The sequence below is a fragment of the Balaenoptera ricei genome, chromosome 1, assembly GCF_028023285.1.
Source record: "Balaenoptera ricei isolate mBalRic1 chromosome 1, mBalRic1.hap2, whole genome shotgun sequence".
Taxonomy (NCBI): Eukaryota; Metazoa; Chordata; class Mammalia; order Artiodactyla; family Balaenopteridae; genus Balaenoptera; species Balaenoptera ricei.
In genome coordinates, this window is record NC_082639.1 from 44,054,139 (window position 1) to 44,076,647 (window position 22,509).

Below are 22,509 nucleotides of genomic sequence, written 5' to 3' on the forward strand. Positions count from 1 at the left end.
ATTAGACTCTCCAATTAAAGGCAGAGATTGGAAAACTGGATTAAAAAACACATGATCCATCTATCATATTACCTACAAGAGATTCACTTTAGATACAAAGAAGCAAAGAGGTTGAAAATACAGGCTGGAAAAAGATTTCAAGGGAGAACTGAGTTGGCTATATAATTGTCAGAAAAAATATATACTTTAAGTCAAAAACGGTTACAAGAGACAAAAAAGAGCATTATATACTGATAAAAAGTTTAGTCCAACAAGAATATGTAACAATTATAAACATATATATACCTAATAACAGAGCCCCAAAAATAGGAAACAAAAATTAACAAAATTGAAAAGAGAAATAGATAATTCTATAATAATAGCTGGATCCCTATCAAATTACCCATGACATTTTTCACCGAACTAGAATAATCCTAAAATTCATATGGAACCATAAAAGACCCAGAACTGCCAAAGCAATCCTGAAGAAAAAGAACAAAGCAGGAGGCATAACCATCCCAGACTTCAGGCAATACTACAAAGCTACAGTAATCAAAACAGCATGGCACTGGCACAACAACAGACATATGGATCAATGGAACAAAATAGAGAACCCAGAAATAAACCCATACACCTATGGTCAATTAATTGTCAACAAAGGAGGCAAGAATATACAATGAGAAAAAGACAGTCTCTTCAGCAACTGGTGTTGGGAAAGTTGGACAGCCACATGTAAATCAATGAAGTTAGAACACACTCTCTCACCATACACACAAAAAAAACTCAAAATGGTTTAAAGACTTTAACATTAGACATCACACCATAAAACTCCTAGAAGAAAACATAGATAAAACATTCTCTGACATAAACGGTACCAATGTTTTCTTAGGTCAGTCTCCCATGGCAATAGAAATAAAAACGAAAATAAACAAATGGGACCTAATCAAATTTACAAGCTTTTGCACAGCAAAGGAAATCACAAACAAAACAAAAAGACAACCTACAGAATGGGAGAAAATATTTGCAAACCATGAGACTGACAAGGGCTTAATTTTCAAAATATACAAACAGCTCATACAACTCAACAACAAAAACAACCCAATCGAAAAATGGGCAGAAGATCTAAAGAGACATTTCTCCCAAGAAGACATACAGATGGCCAAGAGACACATGAAAAGATGCTCAACATCACTAATTATTAGATAAATGTAAATCAAAACTACAGTGAGGTACCACTTCACACCAGTCAAAATGGCCATCATCAAAAAGTCTACAAATAACAAATGCTGGAGTGGGTGTGGAGAAAAGGGAACCCTCCTACACTGTTGGTGGGAATATAAGTTGGTGCAGCCACAATAGAGAACAGTATGGAGGTTCCTCAGAAAACTAAAAACAGAGCTACCATAAGATCCAGCAATCCCACTCCGGGTCATATATCTGGACAAAACTACAATTCGAAAAGACACATGAATCCTATGTTAATAGCAGCACTATACACAATGCCCCCCCTCAAGACATGGAAACAACCTTAATGACCATCAACAGATGAATGGATAAAGAAGACATGGTACATACATACAATGGAATATTACTCAGCCATAAAAAAGAACATAATGCCATTTGCAGCAACATAGATGGACCCAGAGATTGTCATACTGAGTGAAGTAAGTCAGACACAGAAAGACATCTATCATATGATATCGCTTATATGTGGAATCTAAAAAAAAGGAGTACAAATAAATTTATTTACAAAACAGAAGTAGAGTCACAAATGTAGAAAACAAACTTATGGTTACCAGGAGATAAGGGGGGAAGGGATAAGTTGGGAGATTGGGACTGACATATACACACTACTATATATAAAACAGATAACTAATAAGAACCTGCTATATAGCACAGGGAACTCTACTCAATACTTTGTAATGGCCTATATGGGAAAAGAATCTTAAAAAAAAAAAAGAGTGGATATATGTATATGTATAACTGATTCACTTTGCTGTACACCTGAAACTAACACAACATGGTAAATCAACTCTACTCCAATAAAAATTTTAAAAAAACAAAAAAAGATGTGGTACATACATACAGTGGAATACTACTCAGCCATAAAAAAGAACGAAATAATGCCATTTGCAGCAACATGGACGCAACTAGAGATTATCATACTAAGTGAAGTAAGTCAGAAAGAGAAAAACAAATACCATATGATATCACTTATATGTGGAATCTAAAGTATGACACAATGAACCTATCTATGAAGCAGAAACAGACACACAGACATAGAGAACAGACTTATGGTTGCCAAGGGGGAGGGAGTGGGGAGGGGGTATGGACTGGGGTTTGGGGTTAGTAGATGCAAACTATTACATACAGAATGAATGGAAAACAAGGTCCTACTGTATAGCACAGAAAACTGTATTCAAAGTCCTGCGATAAACCACAATGGAAAAGAATATTAAACAGAATGTATACATATATTATATACATTATATAAAATATATATGTATCTGAGTCACTTTGCTGTACGGCAGAAATTAACACAACATTGTAAATCAATTACACTTCAATTAAATAAATAAATAAATAAAATAGTTGGAGACTTCAATACCTTTCTTTCAATAACGGTTAGAGCAACCAGACAGAAAACCAGTAAGGAAATAGAGGACTTGAATAACACTATACACCAATGAGACCTAACAGATAAATCCAGAAGACTCAACCCAACATCAGCAGAATACATATTCCTCTCAAGTACACATGGAACATTCTCAACGATAGACTATTACGTTAGGCCACAAAACAAGTCTTAATAAATTTAAAAAGACTGAAATCATACAAATTATCTTTTCTTATCACAATAGACGGAAACTGGAAATCAAATCAATAACAGGAAAAAAACTGGAAAATTCACAAATATGTGAAAATTAAACAATGCACGCAAACAACCAATGGGTCAAAGAAGAAATCACAAGGGCAATCGGAAAATACCTTGAGACAAATGAAAACAATGTATTTTTTTAAGCAATGTATTATTTTAACACAATTTTGTAAATGGAGATAAAAGGATATTTGATATAATTTTTTAAAATAAGGATTATAAAAGAATACTATGAACAACTGTACATCAACAAATTGGATAACCTAGAATGGAACGGACAAATTCCTACAAACACACAAATTACCAAAAGTGAGTCAAGAACAAATACAAAATATGAATACACCTACAACAAATAAGTAGATTGAATCAGTAATCAAAAACCCCTCAACAAAAAAAGCTCAGAATCAAAAGGCTATACTGGAGAAGCTCACTCAACATGTAAAGAATTAATACCAATCCTTCTTAAACACTTCCAAAAAATTGAAAAGGAGGGAACACTTCCTAACTTATTCTATGAGGCCAGCATTACTCTGATACTCTGAATATATATGCAAAAAATCATCAACAAAGTACTAGGAAACCAAATTCAGCAGCATATTAAAAGGGTTATACACCATGACCAAATGAGATTTATCTTCAGAATGTAAGGGTGATTGAACATATGAATTATCAATCAATGTGATAAACCACATTAATAGACTGAAGGAAAAGAAAAATACGTGATCATCTCAACTGATGCAGAAGAAAGCATTTGGCAAAATCCAGCACCTTTTCATGATAAAAACGCTCAATAAACTAGTAATAGAAAGGAACTTCCTCAACATGATAAAGGCCATCTACAAAAAAAAAAAAAAAACACCCAAAACGAAAACAAAAACACACAGCTAACATCATACTCATTAGTGAAAGACTTAAAAAAATTTCCCCTAAGATCCGCAATAAGACGAAGATGTCTGCTTTTGCCACTTCTATTTAACACAGTACTAGAAGTTCTAGCCAGAGCAATTAGCCAGGTAAAAGAAATAAAAGGCATCCAAACTGGAAAAGAAAAAGTAAAATTATCTGTTTGCAGATGACATGATCTTATATGTAACAAAATCCTAAGAATACACACAAAAAAACAGAGCTAATAAACAAATTCAACAAGTTGCAGGATACAGAATCAACACACAGATTTCTTTACAGTAGCAATGAACAATCCATAAAGGAAATTAAAAAAAGGATTCCACTTACAATAGAATCAAAAAGAATAAAATACTTAAGAATAAATTTAACCAAGGAGGCAAAAAAATTTTTACCCTGAAAACATTACACTACAAAACATTACTGAAAGAAATTAAATACTTAAGTAAATGCAGCGACATCCCATGTTCATAGATTCCTTCCAGTCTACTTTCCCTACCTACCTCTTTCTTGCTCTTCCCTTTTCAGACTTTGGTCACTGCCTATGGGTAACTAAGGAATCAGGAAGTATTTTAAGTTCATATGACCTACAGCCGAAGGGAGTAGAACATTCGAAAACACACCTTTTACAATGTTTATCATTCACTTTAAAAGAATTAAGTACTCCACCCCTTGCTTATTGTTATCAATATCAAGAGTCCCCAAAACTATTTAGTCTGCTTTCCCAGTGCTGCCAAAAGCTGGAGACTGGGCAGAATTCATAAACTGCAGCCCACTGTGCACTCACCCATTTGTTTCCTTCACTTAAGTCATTGTCAATGACTTATATTGTTAACAATACTGTTAAGATGCCAATACTACCCAAAGTGATCTACAGACTCAATGCAATCACTATCAAAATCACAATGGCATTTTTTGCAGAAACAAAAACCCATCCTAAAAGTCATACGGAATTTCAAAGGACTCTAAATAGGCAAAACAATCTAAAAAAAGGAAAAAATTAGTTGGAAGAGTAACACTTTCTTATTTCAAAACTTACTACACAAAGCTACCATAACCAAAACAGTCTGGTAATAGCATAAAGAAAGACATATATCAATGGAACAGAATACAGAGCCCATAAATAAACCCTTACATACATGGTCATTCGATCTGACAACAGTGCTAAGAGTACTGAATGGGGGAAAGGACAGTCTTTTCAATAAATGGTGCTGGAAAACTGAACACACGTGTTCAAAAGAATGAAGCTGGACCCTGACCTTACACCAGTTGCAAAAATTAACTCAAAATGGATCAAATAAGACAAGACACTAATTGTAAAAGCAGCAGACAGGAAAAAAACTCAAATGACCATTTGAGTCTTTTGAAAAACTATAGAAAAACTGTCATAAAACAATAAAATATATTACCATACAGATGTAAACTAGACTGAGGAAATCTCTATTCTGTTATGGAGTGATAGTGAAGATACACTGTTAAGTGAAAAAAAGTAATATACACAGGCATGTGTAGTAAGCTAATTTTTTGTAAGAAAGAAGAGAATATATATACCTATATTTTCAGAAATAAACAATGTAAGGATAAAAACAAAAACAAAAGAACAAAGACCTAAATTTAATATCTATACTAAAACTATACCTTATACTCTAAACTACACAAACACACACATAAATATAACTGCATAAAAACTATAAATCTTCATGACCTTGGATTTGGCAACAGTTTCTTAAATATGACATCAAAAGCACAGATGACAAAAGAAAAAAATAGATAAATTGGTCTTCATCAAATTTAAAATTTCATCCTTGACATCCATCTTGACAATGATTTTTTTGGATTTGATACCAAAAGCAAAGGCAACCAAAGCAAAAAAACAAAAAACCAAGTGGGAATCCTCATGCAACTGCTGGTGGGAATAAAATGACGCAGTTGATGCAGGAAACAGTTTGGAAGTTCCTCAAAAAGTTAAACATGGAATTGCCATATGATCCAGCAATTCTACTCGTAGGCATATATCCAAAAGACTGAAAATAGGGACTCAAACAGATATTTGTACACCATGTTCACTGCAGCATTATTCACAACGGCCAAAAGGTAGACGCAACCAAGCATCTATCAACAGATGAATGGATAAACAAAATGTGGGATACACACAATGGAATATTACTCGGCCATTTAAAGGAAGGAAACTCTGACACATGCTACAACATGGATTAACCTTGAGGACATCATGCTAAATGAAATAAGTCACTCACAAAATGGCAGATATTGTATGATTCAATTATATAAGATATTGAGAATTGGTAAATTCATAGGGATAGAAAGTAGAACAGAAGTTATCAGGGGCTAGCGGGAGAGGGGAATGGGAAGTCATTGCTTAATGGGTACAGAGTTTCTGTTTGGGATGATAAAAAAGTTTTGGAAATAAATAGTGGCGATGGTTACACAACATTGTGAATGTACTAATGCCATTGAATTGTACACTTAAAAAGGTTAAAACGATAAATTTAATGTGATGTATACTTTACCACAATAAAAAAACTTTTAACTCAAAAAATTTAATCGAAATAATGTGTATTAAGCTTATATAAAGTATCACAAACCTCAAATTTTAAATGTCAATCATTCTCTAAAATAGCTAAAGTTTTAAAAAAAAACATAACTTTTTATATGGGTAAATCAACTGACAAGAGTTTTTATGATCAAAGCCAAGTAGAACTGTGCCCCCTTCTCTCAAATCCAGTTTTGTAAATAAATGGGATTTCCAAACTAAATTACCTAGATCCTCATATAAAGCCCAATTAGCTAGGTTTTCTGGATTACTCAAGCCTTTTCCTTCTGTGTTCATCTGGTAAAGCTTTTTTGGCCACTGGTCAAAGAAGTTTAAGTCATGCTTCTTTTCACAAGCAATTTGTTGATTAAAACAGCCTGAGGTTGCCAACTGTTTTTTGGGCTTTTTTCTAATGAGATATGGAGATCATCTGGATCCCCTAATTATCCAAGCTACACTTTCCTCTTTTTCCTTATAAACAAATAATCAAGAACAAGCTCTATCTATATGAAGAGTTCTGTGATGCAAGATTCACTAGAAAGTTCTTGATTCTTCCAGTATCAGGCAGCTCTTTGGTATTTATGTATAACAATGTAGCTAACACTTTTTAAGTGTTACTTGTTTGTTGGGGAGACAAAGTTTGTCCCATAGTTCCAAAAATTGTGATATGTAACTGTGCTGGTCCTACAATGCTTGTGCTTCTAACACCACACTCATTTTGAAATTTCATATACTGTATCCCTTGGAATGGGCCAGGTTATGCTGCAATAACAACCTCTACAACTCAATGTTTATCACAACATAAATTGATTTAACAACTCATACAAAATCCTCTGTGAATTAAGGTGACTCTCTAAGGCAGCTGTCCTTTATGCATTGGCTCAGCATTCCAAGCTGCTTTAATCTTATGTTACCTCCCATATTAGCAAAACAGAGGGAAAAGGAATAGCACTGGTCACCTCTGCTCACATTTCATTTACCAAAAAAAGCCACATGGCTGCACCTAACTTCAAGGCAATAAGGAACACAACCCTCAGAATGCCTCAAAATAAAGGAGCAGTAACAAGGCTTATCACATTAGTACAAGATGAAATAAGGCAGTCTCTTTGTCTCGACCCATGTTACTATTTCCCTCCAATCCTTTTGTTCAGGGCTAATTTCATGGTCATGTGATCTGTGCAGTTACACAGGGCTCCATGCTCAGAAAGACGCTGTGCTTGGTTTAAAGATCTCCTGTCACCAACTTGAAATTCTTAATAATTTTATCTTTGAATTTGTGTTTTGTAGTGAAGTCTAATAGGACAATGGAACATGCACAGGAGCAGGAGATATATGCAAAATGTATACCTTGCCATTTGTTTCCACCTCATTCTCATATAGCTTTGGTGATGCCCTGTGAACACAGAATATCGGTGGATCCATGATGTGTGGGGAGTTCAGCAAGACTCAGTGTGAATATTAAGTAAGCATGTTGTCTACAACTAAGTAAGCAAGGGTACTAACAGCCCAAGAAGCCACATTTTGTTTGAACCATAACTTGCTTCAAACACAGAGGAAAGGCAATGGAATTCTAAGAAACATGAATGATCAAAAAGCCTATCATGTCTTTTCTTACTCATGTTACTTCCCTGTATTAACCAACCACTTATGCTAAAAGTGACAACACAGAAGGAAAGGGAAAGATAGAGCAAGCCACAGTTCCTTTTCCTTTCAGTCCTGCCAAATCAAAGGTAAAGACTGTTGGTAGAATGTGCAAGTATAAGAAATGAAATAAAAACAGCAAGTAAGTTTTGTGCAGTGTTTTCCCTGTTCTGGTAAGAATGAAATATATATGTACAAGCTATGAAATACTAGCAATTCCACATAAGAGTTAAATAATCATATATTTGCATTTAAAACTGGCATTGCACAATACAAAGTTGAACAGTAAAATTCATGCTTAATTAACAATTTCAATTGTTCTTTATGTACAATGACATTAAAAAGAAAATAAACACAACGAGCTGAGAGAAAGATCAAAGAAGAAAAAAACTTTGTTTTAGTAACTTTAACAGCACTTTTTTCCTGCGTTTTGAACTAGAGACCCTGCATTTTTATTTTGCACTGGCCCTGCAAATTATGTAGCTGTGCTTTTATTTGCTCAGGTAAACAAATATAAATCAGGAATCAGTTTTAACAAAGATAACTTTCAACATTCACATATAAGGTGCTCAGTTAAAAGCTGGGGATACAAAGATAAATAATAGGCTCATGTCTAAAAGGGGAGATAGTCATATAAACAAATAATGACAATATTATGTGACACATGCTAAGGAAACCCTGAGGAAAGAGCCTAAGAAAAAGCCTTCTACATGGAGATAATATTGAGCTGAGAAAGAATTTCTCACTTAAGAGAAGGAGTAAGAAGGAGTAAGACAAGATTTGTATGTACTAGACAAAATATATTTCTAAAACTCTGACAAGTTTTTTAGGATGTAAAATAGCATGCATAATGATGAATACAGGAGATGAACTGGGAATGTAAATTGGTACACATATTTGCATACCAACTCAAGTTTAGACTTTAACAAAGAGAAGCCATAGATGATAAGCAGAAGAGTAGCACAATTTCTGCTTTAGATTAACTTCTGCAGAACAGGAAGACAGAGAAGAGAGGAAAAGGAGATGTCACTGAAGTAAACAAGAGTAGTTATCAATAATAGTAAAAAGTATTAAGAGGTTATTTAGGGCCTTAACACAAGCAATTTTAGTGGGATAGTGGAGAGGGAAAAGTTGTGTTAAAGTTAAATGGGTTTCTTCCCAGAAGATGCTTCAATATCCTAATAAGCACTGTAAATCTCTAAGAGTGAGATCTAATTTGCAACATTTCCCAGATTCATTTGACTAAAGAAACATTTTTTGCCAGGACCACCTATCAGTATCTCAAAGGACTGTGAGGAACACAAGTTTTATAACATTGTTCTATGAAACAGAAGGCCAACACTGACTGCGAAAGGCAGAGGGCAGTAGAGGGCTTAAGGCCAGGGTAAAACAATACTAAACGTGAGAAACAGGAAAGAAATCTGACTAAAATACTGCCCAGCTGTGTTAAAGACCTAACTACATATATAACACACCAGTCTACTAGTTTATACAATTTACAGATATTTAAATTCATACTGGGTAGAGGATTGACAGAATGAATAATTCAATAGAGTAAGCGAACACAACAGTAATGGTACTGGTGAGGGGGAAGGATAAAGCCCAAAAGAGGTTATATACAAAGAGATTAGGGATAGATGAGAAAACTAAAGAAATGAGAAAGATGCACATATAGATATTAAGGAGATTTTGGTCAGAAGTAGAACCATTATTGAACCATATGAGTAGGTGTGTCAAGGAAAGTAGAGCTGAATACCACTGGAATACAGAAATTAAGGAAAAATAAAGTTAAGATGTTAGGTAACCTTCAGTATTATGCTTCCAACTGCCTGATACGATATCAAGAATTATACCAAAGTATCAGTGAACATAAGCGAGTGACACAGAGGTTCCTAGATTGAAATAACAAAGTCAGGTAAGAAACAGCCAGTAGGGCACCAGTCTTTTTTTCTTTTTGAATTTTTGAATTTTATTTATTTTTTTATACAGCAGGTTCTATTAGTCATCAGTTTTATACACATCAGTGTATACATGTCAATCCCAATCGCCCAATTCATCACGCCACCACCCGGACCCCCCAGTCGCTTTCCCCCCTTGGCAGTAGGGCACCAGTCTTAGAAGAAGAAGAATTTTAGCAGAGAATAGAAGAATAAACAGACACTACATAGAAAAACATGGGTCTGGTTTTCTGGCTTTGAGGAAGGAGGTGTGAAGGGAACAAGATACAAACCCCCTTAGAGGGTTCAGAATAATGGTTCTCAATCATTTTTCTAACCCATCTGAGAAACAGAATACACGGCCAACAGAAATAAAGAGGAACACAAGAATGGGGGGTGGGAGAGGGTAGCTGTGAGTGGTTTAAAAGACCTTCCAAAGTGATTATGAAACACCTTCCTAAGAAGATGTACCTCTCATATAATGAAAATCACTGGTTTAAAACTGGTACTATCACAGAAAGCTTAAATACAAGTTCCAAACACAAACTAACAAATTTTTACCTGTATGACACAATTCAAGACACTGTCTCATAACAATACCATAAGTTCCTACAAAAAGTCCTGGAGCCCTTACAAATTTTTCAGTTTAAAAAAAATATTTGTTTAAATAGACATTCCTCCAAAGAACACATACAGATGGCCAAGAAGCACATGAAAAGCTGCTCAACGTCACTAATTATTAGAGAAAAGCAAATCACAACTACAATGAGGTATCACCTCACACCAGTTAGAATGGGCAGCATCAGAAAATCTACAAACAACAAATGCTGGAGAGGGTGTGGAGAAAAGGGAACCCTCTTGCCCTGTTGGTGGGAATGTAAATTGATACAGCCACTATGGAGAACAGTATGGAGGTTCCTTAAAAAACTAAAAATAGAATTACCATATGACCCAGCAATCCCATTACTGGGCATATACCCAGAGAAAACCATAATTCAAAAAGACACATGCACCCCAATGTACACTGCAGCACTACTTACAACAGCCAGGTCACAGAAGCAACCTAAATGCCCATCAACAGATGAATGGATAAAGAAAATGTGGTACATATACACAATGGAATATTACTCAGCCATAAAAAGGAACGAAATTGGATCATTCGTAGAGACGTGGATGGATCTAGAGACTGTCATACAAAATAAGTCAGAAAAAGAAAAACAAATATCGTATATTAACGCATATATGTGGAACCTAGAAAAATGGTACAGATGAACCAGTTTGCAGGGCAGAAATAGAGACACAGATGTAGAGAACAAATGTATGGACACCAAGGGGGGAAAGTGGCGGGGGGGGGATGGTGGTGTGATGAATTGGGAGACTGGGATTGACCTATATACACTAATATGCATAGAATAGATAACTAATAAGAACCTGCTGTATAAAAAAATAAAATAAAATTTTAAAAAAACAGGTTTTGAAGATACAGTATCAGCTAATATATGCCTAACATGCCCATTCATTTATCTTTTCACATCTGTAAAGTTAACAGTCTTGCAGTATTTCCACTTTATATATTAATGAGGTACACCGAGTGTATGACTTGCCTAAAATGACACAAATGGGATTGGTTTATGACAAGAAAGAAGAGACATATTTTTTGGTTCAATGCTTAGGCACTAAGGTATGTCCTTAGCCTAAACCAGCAGTTCTCAAACTTTTTGACCTCAGGATGCATTTATACTCTTAAAAATTAACAAGAATCCCAAAAACTTTTGTTTTTGTGAGTTATAGCTATTGACATTTACATCATTAGATATTAAAACTGAAAAATTTTTCAAATACAAGAATACACTATTAACTCATTCTATGAGGCCAGTATTGCCTCAATACCAAAACCAGACAACGACGTTACAAGAAAACTATACACCAATGTGCCTTATGAATACAGATGCAAAATCCTCAACAAAATACTAGCAAACCAAATCCAGCAACAAAAAGTTATACACCAGGGCTTCCCTGGTGGCGCAGTGGTTGAGAATCTGCCTGCCAATGCAGGGGACACGGGTTCGAGCCCTGGGCTGGGAGGATCCCACATGCCGCGGAGCAACTAGGCCCGTGAGCCACAGCTGCTGAGCCTGCGCGTCTGGAGCCTGTGCTCCGCAACAAGAGAGGCCGCGATAGTGAAGAGGCCCGTGCACCGTGATGAAGAGTGGCCCCCACTTGCCGCAACTGAAGGAAGCCCTCGCACAGAAACGAAGACCCAACACAGCCAAAAATAAATAAATAAATAAAAGAACCTTCCCTAAAATTAAAAAAAAAAAAAAAAAAAGTTATACACCAGGATCAAGTGTATTCTATCCCAGGAATGCAAGGTTGGTTCAATATGAAAATCAATCAATGTAATACACCATACTAATAAAATAAAGGACAAACACCACACAGTCATCTCAAGTGACACAAAAAAAGAATTTGATAAAATCTAATGCCCTTTTACAATAAAAACACTCAACAAATTAGGAATCAAAAGAAACTTTCCTCAATCTGACAAAAAACCCACGTGTAACATCATACTTAATGGTGAAAGACTAAATGTTTTCTCCCTTAAGAACAGAAACAAGGATATGTTGTCTTCACTTTTTTTTTTTACACTTATCTATCTATTTATTTATTTATTTTGGCCGCGTGGCTTGCAAGTTCTTAGTTCCCTGACCAGGGATTGAACGCAGGCCGCAGAAGTGAAAGCACCGAGTCCTAACCACTGGACCTCCAGGGAATTCCCTGTTGTCTTCACTTCTCTTCAACACTGTACCAGCCAGGGCAATTAGGCAAGAAAAAGAAATAAAAAGCATCCAGACTGGAAAGGAAGAAGTAAAACTATCTATATTTGCAGATGACATGATCCCATATATAAAAAATCCTAAGGAATCCTCAAAAAAACTGTTAGAGCTAATAAATTAGTCCAGCAACATTACCATCCAAGATCAATAAACAAAAATCAATTGTATTTCTATATACTAGCAATGAACAGTCTGAAAGTGAAGTTAAGAAAACAATTCCATTTACAATTGGTACTGTAAATTATATCTCAAAGAAAAAGAAAAAGAATACACTATTACACATTCCAATACCATCAAAGTAGTAACAAAAAGAAGTACAAGATTTTCTTCAAAAATTGACAAGTGGATCCTAAAATGCACACGGAAATGCAAGGGACTCAGAACAGCCAAAACAATCTTGAAAAAGAAAAGTTAAGTTGGAGAACTCACAACTTCAACTTCAATTTCCTAATTTCAAAACCTTCTACAAAGCTACAGTAATCAAGACTGGGTGGTGGGACTTCCCTGGCAGTGCAGTGGTTAAGAATCCTCCTGCCAATGCAGGGGACACGGGTTCGAGCCCTGGTCCAGGAAGATCCCACATGCCACGGAGCAAATAAGCCCGTGCGCCACAACTACTGAGCCTGCGCTCTAGAGCCCACAAGCCACAACTACTGAGCCGTGTGCCACAACTACTGAAGCCCTCGCGCCTAGAGCCTGTGCTCCACAACAAGAGATGCCACCGCAACGAGAAGCCCGCGCACCACAAGGAAGAGGAGCCCCCACTCGCCACAAATAGAGAAAGCCCGCGCACAGCAACAAAGACCCAACGCAGCCAAAAAGAAAGAAATAAATAAATAGAAGAAAAAAGACTGGGTGGTACTGGCATAACGACAGACATACAAATCAATGGAGAATCCAGAATCAATTGAGAAGCCAGAAATAAACAGAGACATTTATGGTCAATTGATTTTCAACAATGACACCAAGATCATTCAACAAGGGAAAGAATAGTCTTGTCAATAAATGGTGCTGGGACAATTGGATAGCCACATGCAAAAGTATGAAGTTGGACCTCTGCCTCACAACACATTCAAAAATTAACTAAAAATGGATCAAAGACCTAAATGTAAAAGCTAAAACTATAAAACTTAGAAAAAAACACAGGTGTAGATCTTTATAATTTTGGCTTATATTTCTTAGATATGACTCCCAAAGTGCAAGAAGAAATAGATAAATAGGACTTTATCAAAATCTAAAACTTGGGTGCTTAAAAAAACATACTCAAGAAAATGAAAAGAATTAAATGTCAGTTCCTCAAAAACTAAACATAGATTTACCACATGATCCAGCAATTCCACTTCTGGGTATATTTCCAAAGAACAGAAAGCAGGGACTCAAACAGATATTTGTACACCCACATCCACAGCAGCAGTATTCACAATAGCCAAAAGGCAGAAGCAACCAAAGTGTCTATCAACGGATGAATGGATAAACAAAATATGGTATATAAATACAAGAAAACATTATTCAGCCTTAAAAAGGAAGGAAATTCCGACACATGCTAAAACATGGAAGAACCTTGAAGACACTGTGTTAAATGAAATAAGTCACAAAAGAACAAATATTATATGACTCTAATTACATACAGTAGTCAAATTCATAGAGACAGAAAGTAGAATGATGGTTGCTAGGGGCTGAGGGGAGAAGGGAATAAGGAGTTATTGCTTAAGGGCACAGAGTGTTAGTTTGGGAAAAAGGAAAAAGTTCTGGACATGGATGGTGGTGATGGTTGCACAACACTGTGAATATACACTTAAAAATGGTTAACATGGTAAATTTTATGTTATATATATATTTTGCCAAAATTTTTAAATTTAAAAAAAGAAAATGAAAAGACAACCCACAAAATGGGAGAACATTTTTGCATATCATTTATCTGATAAGGATCTAGTATGCAGAATATATAAAGAACTCTTATAATTCAACAATAAAAATAATCCAATTTTTTTTAATGAACAAAGGATTTAAATAGACGTTTCTCCAAATAAGATATACAAATAGCCAACAGACACATGAAGAGATGCTTAACATCATTAGTCATTAGGGAACTGCAAATCAAAATCACAATGAGATACCACTTCACCAGCTAGGATGGCTATAATTTAAAAGATGGACAATAACAAGTGCTGGTGAGGATGTGGAGAAATTAGAACCCTCGTACATTACTAGCGAAAATATAAGATGGTGCAGCCTCTCAGGAAAATAGTTTTGGCAGTTCCTCCATAAAGTTAAACATAAATGTATCAGAACACTCAGCAATTCCACTCCTGGGTATATATCCAAGAGAAATGGAAACATACATCCTCACAAAAACTTTTACATGAATGTTCAAAGAAACATTATTCATAATAGCCAAAAAGTGGAAATAACCCAAATGTCTATCAAATGATGAATGGATAAACAAAATGTGGTATCTCTATAGAATACATTCCACAGAATGTAGTATTATTCAGCCATAAAAAGGAATGAAGTGCTAATACATGATGTATTATGGACGAACCTTGAAAACATTATGCTTAGTGAAAGAAGCCAGGCACAAAAAGCCACATGTTATATGACTCTATTCACATGAAATATCCAGAATAGGCAATTCCAAAGACAGAAAGAGACAGAAAGCAGTTTAGTGGTTGCCAAAAGCTTGAGGTGGGGGGGATGCAGGGTGATTGCTAATGGGCACAGGGTTTCTTTTGGTAAGATGAAAATGTCCTGGAATTAAACAGTAGTGATGATTACATAACCTTACGAATATACACTAAACTGCATGCTTTTTTTTTTTTTTTTTTTTTTTTGGTCATGCAACACAGCATATGGGATCCTAGTTCCCCAACCAGGGATCAAACCCGTGTCCCCTGCATTGGAAGCACCGAATCTTAACCGCCAGACTGCCAGGGAAGTCCCTGAACTACATGCTTTAAAAAGGTGAGTTTTGGGCTTCCCTGGTGGCGCGGTGGTTGAGAGTCTGCCTGCCAATGCAGAGGACACGGGTTTGAGCCCTGGTCTGGGAGGATCCCACATACCGCGGAGCGACTAGGCCCGTGAGCCACGTTTGCTGAGCCTGCGCGTCTGGAGCCTGTGCTCCGCAACAAGAGAGGCCGCGATAGTGAGAGGTCCGCGCACCGCGATGAAGAGTGGCCCCCACTCGCCGCAACTAGAGAAAGCCCTCGCACAGAAACGAAGACCCAACACAGCCATAAATAAATAAATTAATTAATTAAAAGGTGAGTTTTATGGTACTGTAAATTATATCTCAAAGAAAAAGAAAAAAAGAATACACTATTACACATTCCAGTACCATCAAAGTAATAATGTTTTCACATGTATCTATCACTGTACATTCCAGATGAGAAAATGAAAGGGGAAAAGGTAAATATCTTCTTAATATTACTATGAAAACAGTTACAACTCAGAGACCCCCAAAAGGTCCCCAAACATAGTTTGAATACCGCTGACCTAAACTAACCCTCAGCACAAGACTGGAGCTATTTGTAGTTAATGACCAATCAATTTTAATGTTAATTAAATTATTTAAACTACAGTGTACAGCTGAGACTGACAAAATGCAATCAGATTTCATTATCATCTAAATTCATACTTTATGTTCTTAACAAAACATTTTTTGACAACCTATGCGACTATACTGAATTTAACATCCTCTGCATACTAAATTTTGACAACCTAAGCTTGAGGTGCAACATAGTATAGTGGTTAAGAGCTCTAACTCTAGACTCAGACATCCTGAGTTCAAATCCTGGCTCAGCAGCAAACTAGCTCTGAGATCTTAGCCAAAGTATCTAGTCTTTCTGCAGCTACTTTCCTCACCTATAAATACTGATAATATAAAAGTTGTTGCGAGGACCGGTGAATACTTCTAAGATCTTTAGCAATAAATTAACACATAGTAACTATGCAGTAAGTTACCTATTATCATTGTAAATCAAATACCCATTTAAAAAGACCAGATTATTGTGTGCCTTACAAAATACCTAATTTTTGAAAATACAGATTGCTTTGTATAAAGATCAGTAGGACTTTGCTCATCTTTACTGATGAACACCGAGCTTGTATGAATCCTGCCTCTGCTTTCCAGACCACATTCCCCAATGCCCTATGCTATTGCTTTCCAATGGTAAACTAGAAAGCAGTCAACCAACCCAAGCCAAGGAGTGAAAACACTTCCTGTGTAACGATAACAAGGTGATTTCTCCCAGAGGTATTTTTACCTCAAAAGACTCCTCTAAGAAATTAAACATTCTTAGACAATAAGACTTGGATCACAGGATCCTCAAAGAACCAGTCTGGACTACAGCAACTAGAGAGAGGAGAAGAGAGCAGCATGCAAAAGATGGCTTGACTATCCAATGAAAACAAGGGTAAATCTATCCAATGAAAACAAGGGTAAATCTATTGATGGAGAAGCCAAGGAGAAAGAAATACTAAAATAGGAATCAAAAACCATAATTTTAATTACAGCTCAACCACTATCCCACTTGGTGATCTCACTTTACAAGATAAAAATCCAAAGGTCTTCATTTAACATACACAATAATCTTCACAATCTGCCAGGTACTTCAAACCATTTCTCTCACCACTCTATCCATAATTCAATTCATACCACACTGAATTTCTCACTCTCCCCTAAACACCAAGTCCTATTACAACTTATCACCTTCACACACATTATTCCTTTACTTTGGAATGGCCTCCAGTCTATCCCCATCTCCATCTGGAAAACTCCTACTCATCCCTCAAGAGCCAGCTTCTTCCCTCCGAACTCCCATAATCTAGTGTGTTGCAATTTATCTGTACGTATTATATGACTGAGTTCCCTGAAGCAAGAGATTGTCTTCAATAATTTTATATCTCTAAAACCTAGCAATGTCTAGCATAAAGTACAAATGCAAATGTTTGAAGAAATAAATGATTCAATGATGAATGAACGAGCAACCTTAGGCAGTTTCTCCTATAAAATTGGGAGAACACTTGATACATCTGAGAAGCAACATGACATATATAATAGGAAGAACACACAGAGCTGCTTTCAATCTTTCTAACTCTATGATCTTATGCAAATTAACCTCTGAGTCAGAGAGTCCTCATTTATAAAACAGGTTTCATAGGGTTGTTACACTGAACAAGTGAATAAAAATACATAAACATGGCTAGCACCATGCCTGAAACAAAACAGGTAAAACTTAGTTTAGTGTAAAAAAATTCTAATTTACTTAGTTCAGTGTAATTAATCTTAATTCCTCTAAGAAGAAAAAAGTCTATATATCCTGCTTTACTCCCCTTGCCTATTTGTCTTTCTAGAACTGTTCTTTTTTAGAACGTATTTCTATCTGCAGTAACAATCAACTGAATTCAAGCATTTGTAGTTTACGTTAGGAAGTAACACATCTCACTGAATTTGTTATATCAAAATGGTCTTTTTTTTTTAAGGGTAAACAAAATTTACTGGCATCAGCATTTACAGGTAAGTCTTACTTATAGTTTCTCTGAAACCAGAAACTTACTGCAGAAATAAAATTCATACACCTTTGTCTACCCAAAGATCCTGATTTGACATTATATGAAGAACACAACATAATTAATCCTGCTTATTGTGCATGTCAAGGTTAACTTTGAGGTCAAAAAGAGTTATCCAATTACTCTTACTAAAATGACTCTATTCTGAGAACTAATAAAAATTCTCTTTAAACAGCTTTTTATTAATCAGACATTTATAATTACAAATAAAAATTTTTATTTTAAAAGGTCTGAAATTATAATGTAGACACTATACTGTTCCAGCTACATTAACTAAAAATAAATGTAATTCTAGATGTGATTTAGGATTTACAATATTGAACTAAACTTATGTGCATCATAACATCTTGTTAGTTTATCTGTATTACTAACAACTTGACCTAGGACAATGAAAAGACTTTAATTTCCTTTCTGTATTTAGACATTTGCTAGACTTAAAACATTAAATGTCAATAACTTTCACTTCCGCTTCTGTATTATTTCAAGGAAGCTTTATTTTTTCATTTTCCACACAAGTCAAATGAAAAATTACAACCAGCAGGAAAATTTATCTAAAATAGCTTTTTTAAAAAGTAACTCTTTTGTTTGTATTAAATATCATCTTTTTAAAGCATAAAGCAACTTAAAATTCTTATCTTCCCCAAAGTATACGGTTTTTAAGAAGCACTCTTTAAAATTTGTTTATACAAGGATCATAGTACACTAGACACTAGTGAATTCATTAATTATCTTAAGCACAGTTTTCTAAATGAATCAATATTTCATAATTTTATAAGTTGTGACTAATCAGTACTAGGATGCAATGTAGTGAAGCAATTTCTAAGGAGACATACAAGCGTTCTGAGCCTAAAAAAAATTTCAGCGTACATTTTACTCATATACAGAACACGCTGACTGATAGTAACAACAACAAAAAAAAACTTTTTTAAAAAACCATCCTACAATTCACCACCTTGATATGGCATTCTCTCTAAATTATCATAAGCAGTTGCGATTATCCAATTTTATTAGCTAATAGTTCTCATTATTTTAAAAACAGAAAAAGGATATGTTCCGTTTCACCAAGTGTTACACATTTCGCTACTACAAGACTGGATGGGGGGGCGATCTTTGGAAACAAAAGGTAACCTGATCCGCTCCAGCTAATTATTAAATGCATGCCAACAATACACAATTCGAATTGCACTTCTGGACACTAAGGAGATCACAAAAGGGAGTAGAACGTCAAATGTGTAAGGAACTACTTTTGTATAAAAAATATATCGAAACGAAGAAACATGGTATACCGAAACTAAGATCTCGCGCAAGGTACAAAATTCATCTTATTAAAAATCTGATAATCTTCTAAAAAGAAAGTATTTAATCAACGTTGTTAAAATAACAGTAATTCACCACATTCAGGTACAACTTTAAATCCCGATGATATCTTTCTTTCAGGTCTAAATATATCATTCTTTTGCAATCCGTATACCAAAAGGACCTGAAACCTCTCGCGGAGGCGTACATCACACTCGGCGAGTGCTGTCTGTTTACAAATACGAATCTCAGTTTCCCACGTCAAAAGCGTTCATTACCACCATTCGACCGGGGGGCGGGGGAGAGAGAAGGCGGGCGAGCAAGAAGCGATATCCTCACAGACACCTCTACGTTCTCTCCTCCCGACAAGGGCGAGCCCGGAAAAAAATGTTTATTATGTATTATATGCGTGTTTGTGTATTTACGTGTTATATACGTACGTCTATATCTAAGCAGGGGTGAAAGAAAAGGCACACATGACAAGGAATCATACTGGACCCCTGAAAATGTTCACTCCTATCCCGTTAACTCAAAATCCGCTGCCCGGGTCTACAGGTTTCAGCTCGGGGGCCGAGTGCCCCAGCCTCGCTGTGGAGTTCGGCCCCAAAGCTCCCCGATGCCCTCCTCAGGAAGCCCAGGCCGCCGCCCCTACCTCCCTTATCTCTGCCTTCCCCTGGGACACCCGAAGCGCATTCCGGCAAAGAAAGAAGTGTCAGGCCCCAAGAGGGCGGCTGACACGCGCTCGGGCCGGGCCCGCGACACCTGCGAGCCACGGCACCTGAGGGCGAAGAGGGGGCCGCCCGGCCTGCCCCGAGCACACCCCCTTGGGCGCCGGGTGCTGCGCCGCGGCCGGAACCTCCGTACCTGCGAGGCCCGCGAGCTACAGGCGCGCGCGGCGCCTCCTCATCTCAGTGGCTCCCGCTCCCCCTCCGCCTCCCGCTGCCGCCGTCACTGCCGCCGCCGCTGGAGGCCAGGACACGACGAGCTCAGGGTTCCACCGCCATGTCCGCCGCGCCGCGAACTGCATTGTGGGGGGGAAGGGATGGGGAGGGGGAGGAGAGTGGGGGAGAGAAAGAGGAGGACCCGCTGAGGGGAGGGGGCCGAGGGAGAAGGGGAGCCGGGGGAGAGGGGGAGGGGAGAGAGGGACGGAGCCCCGAATGGAGTCCTGACCCGGGCGGGGGTAGGGAATAGATGCGCAGGAGACCCCGGAGAAGAGGCGCAGACGGAAGAGTTTGGGGGTGCCCCCTCCCTCCGTTCTGGGGTCCCCTGGGCACTGGTTAAACCGGGGTGGGGGGTAGTAAACACCAATGGGGAAGGGGCTACGTTCGGGGCCTTGTGGTAGAGACGGGAAACAATGGGGAGGAGGGAAACAACGCCGAGGTGAGAGGACAGCGCACTCACACTCACGCTGAGAGAAGGGGTGAGCGCGCGAGGACGCTCTTTAGCCCGCGGGGAGGGGGCGGGGCCCTCTAGCGTTGGGGGAAGGTTGAAGTCACAACGGGCTCGCGGGGAGGGGAGGGGCGGGGCCACCGAGCGGGGGTCGCGAAGTCCATCTCCCCCGCTGGGCCCCCATGGGGAGCGGCGCGAGGACGCTGGAGTGCTTGAGAAGGCCGGGGTCGCGGGCACTGCCGCGCCGCTCAGGTCTGCTTCCTGGGCTGTGGACATCCCTACGGAGGCCCCCAAGCGGGGAGAGGGCCCGAAAGCCGTCCTCCAGGGAAAGGAAGCCCCGGCCTTGAACGTGCACCTCTGAGAGCCTGGCTTACGGACATGACCTGGCCCGCGCCTCCGCGGACCCTTGGCGGCTAGAGCGGGCTTCTGAACACCAGCGAGTAGGTAGACAGAGGAATCCTCCCGGGTCGCCCCACCATTCCCCGCCTATTCACTTTGCCACCAGCCCACCGAAGCTGGAATCCTTTTCTTTTAAAATGCAGCCAATTCTGGAGTTAAGGAGCTCGAGAGAAATCACAAGAGTATCCCACCCTCCACCCGGTAAAAGATTTAAGAAATCATTTATTTAGTTTCACGTGGGTTTGGAATCAACTACCATCCATGAGCCTTCTCCTCCTCTTGCTTTTAATGTAGGTTCCTCCACGTAGTAATTAAAAGTCCCGATCGGAAAGGATGGTTTGGTTAATTTTTTTTAAGATCCCAGACTTGGAGATTATTCAACCACCCTCTAACCTCAAAGCTGGACAAGTCACACAAGTACAGTCCTTGCATTTGACACATCCTAAGGCAGGAAAAGGATATGATAGGTTGGACGTGAGGGAAAATGCAAAATCTTAAGTCTTTACAAGATGCTGCCTTATAAAATTTCTCATGACGTGACTCAGAGGCTGAGACCTGTAAAAGTTTACAGAAGGCCTCTCTACGGAATCCGTCTTCTTTGCACCCCAGAACTGGATATTTCTTATTTGTTTATTTATGCCTACATGAATCTGAAGCTTGGTGAGAAGGGGCCACTAAGTGCTAGTCATTGAGCTAGGGAGTTCACATATTTTACCATTTAATTCTTATAACAGGGAATTCCCTGCCGGTCCAGTGGTTAGAGCTCCGCGCTTCCACTGCAGGGGGCTCGGGTTCCATCCCTGGTCAGGGAACTGGGATCCCAAAAGCGGTGAGGCCAAAAAAATAATTATAATAATCCCATGAGGTCCGTGCTACTGCTCCCATTTATAAATGAGAAAATTAGAGCTCTGAGAATTAAGCATCAATACATTTTACTCCACCTGTCTCATGCCAGGGCGCTCCAGTGTAGTGCATACAGTAGTGGATTTGAAATCAAAAGCGCTCTACCTGGCTTCAGCACTTATCAGTAGTTTGACTTTGGCCAAATACACCCTCTGAGTTTCTTTATCTGTAAGTTTTCAACGGCAGAATACCTACTTGACAGAGAGGATGTAAGGAAAGTAGCAGGTC

The 22,509-nt window shown here is 37.9% G+C and overlaps 1 protein-coding gene across 8 annotated transcripts in view; it reads right to left on the reverse strand.

Moving 5' to 3' along the window:
• TUT4 (terminal uridylyl transferase 4) overlaps positions 1-20,605 on the reverse strand; it is a 155,610-nt gene extending 135,005 nt beyond the window's left edge. For all 8 annotated transcript variants that reach the window (XM_059922538.1, XM_059922493.1, XM_059922489.1 and 5 more), the window contains exon 1: positions 20,455-20,605. The gene's annotated coding sequence lies outside the window, so the exon portion shown is untranslated. The remainder of the gene's footprint in view (positions 1-20,454) is intronic.
• Between the last annotated feature and the right edge of the window lie 1,904 nt (positions 20,606-22,509).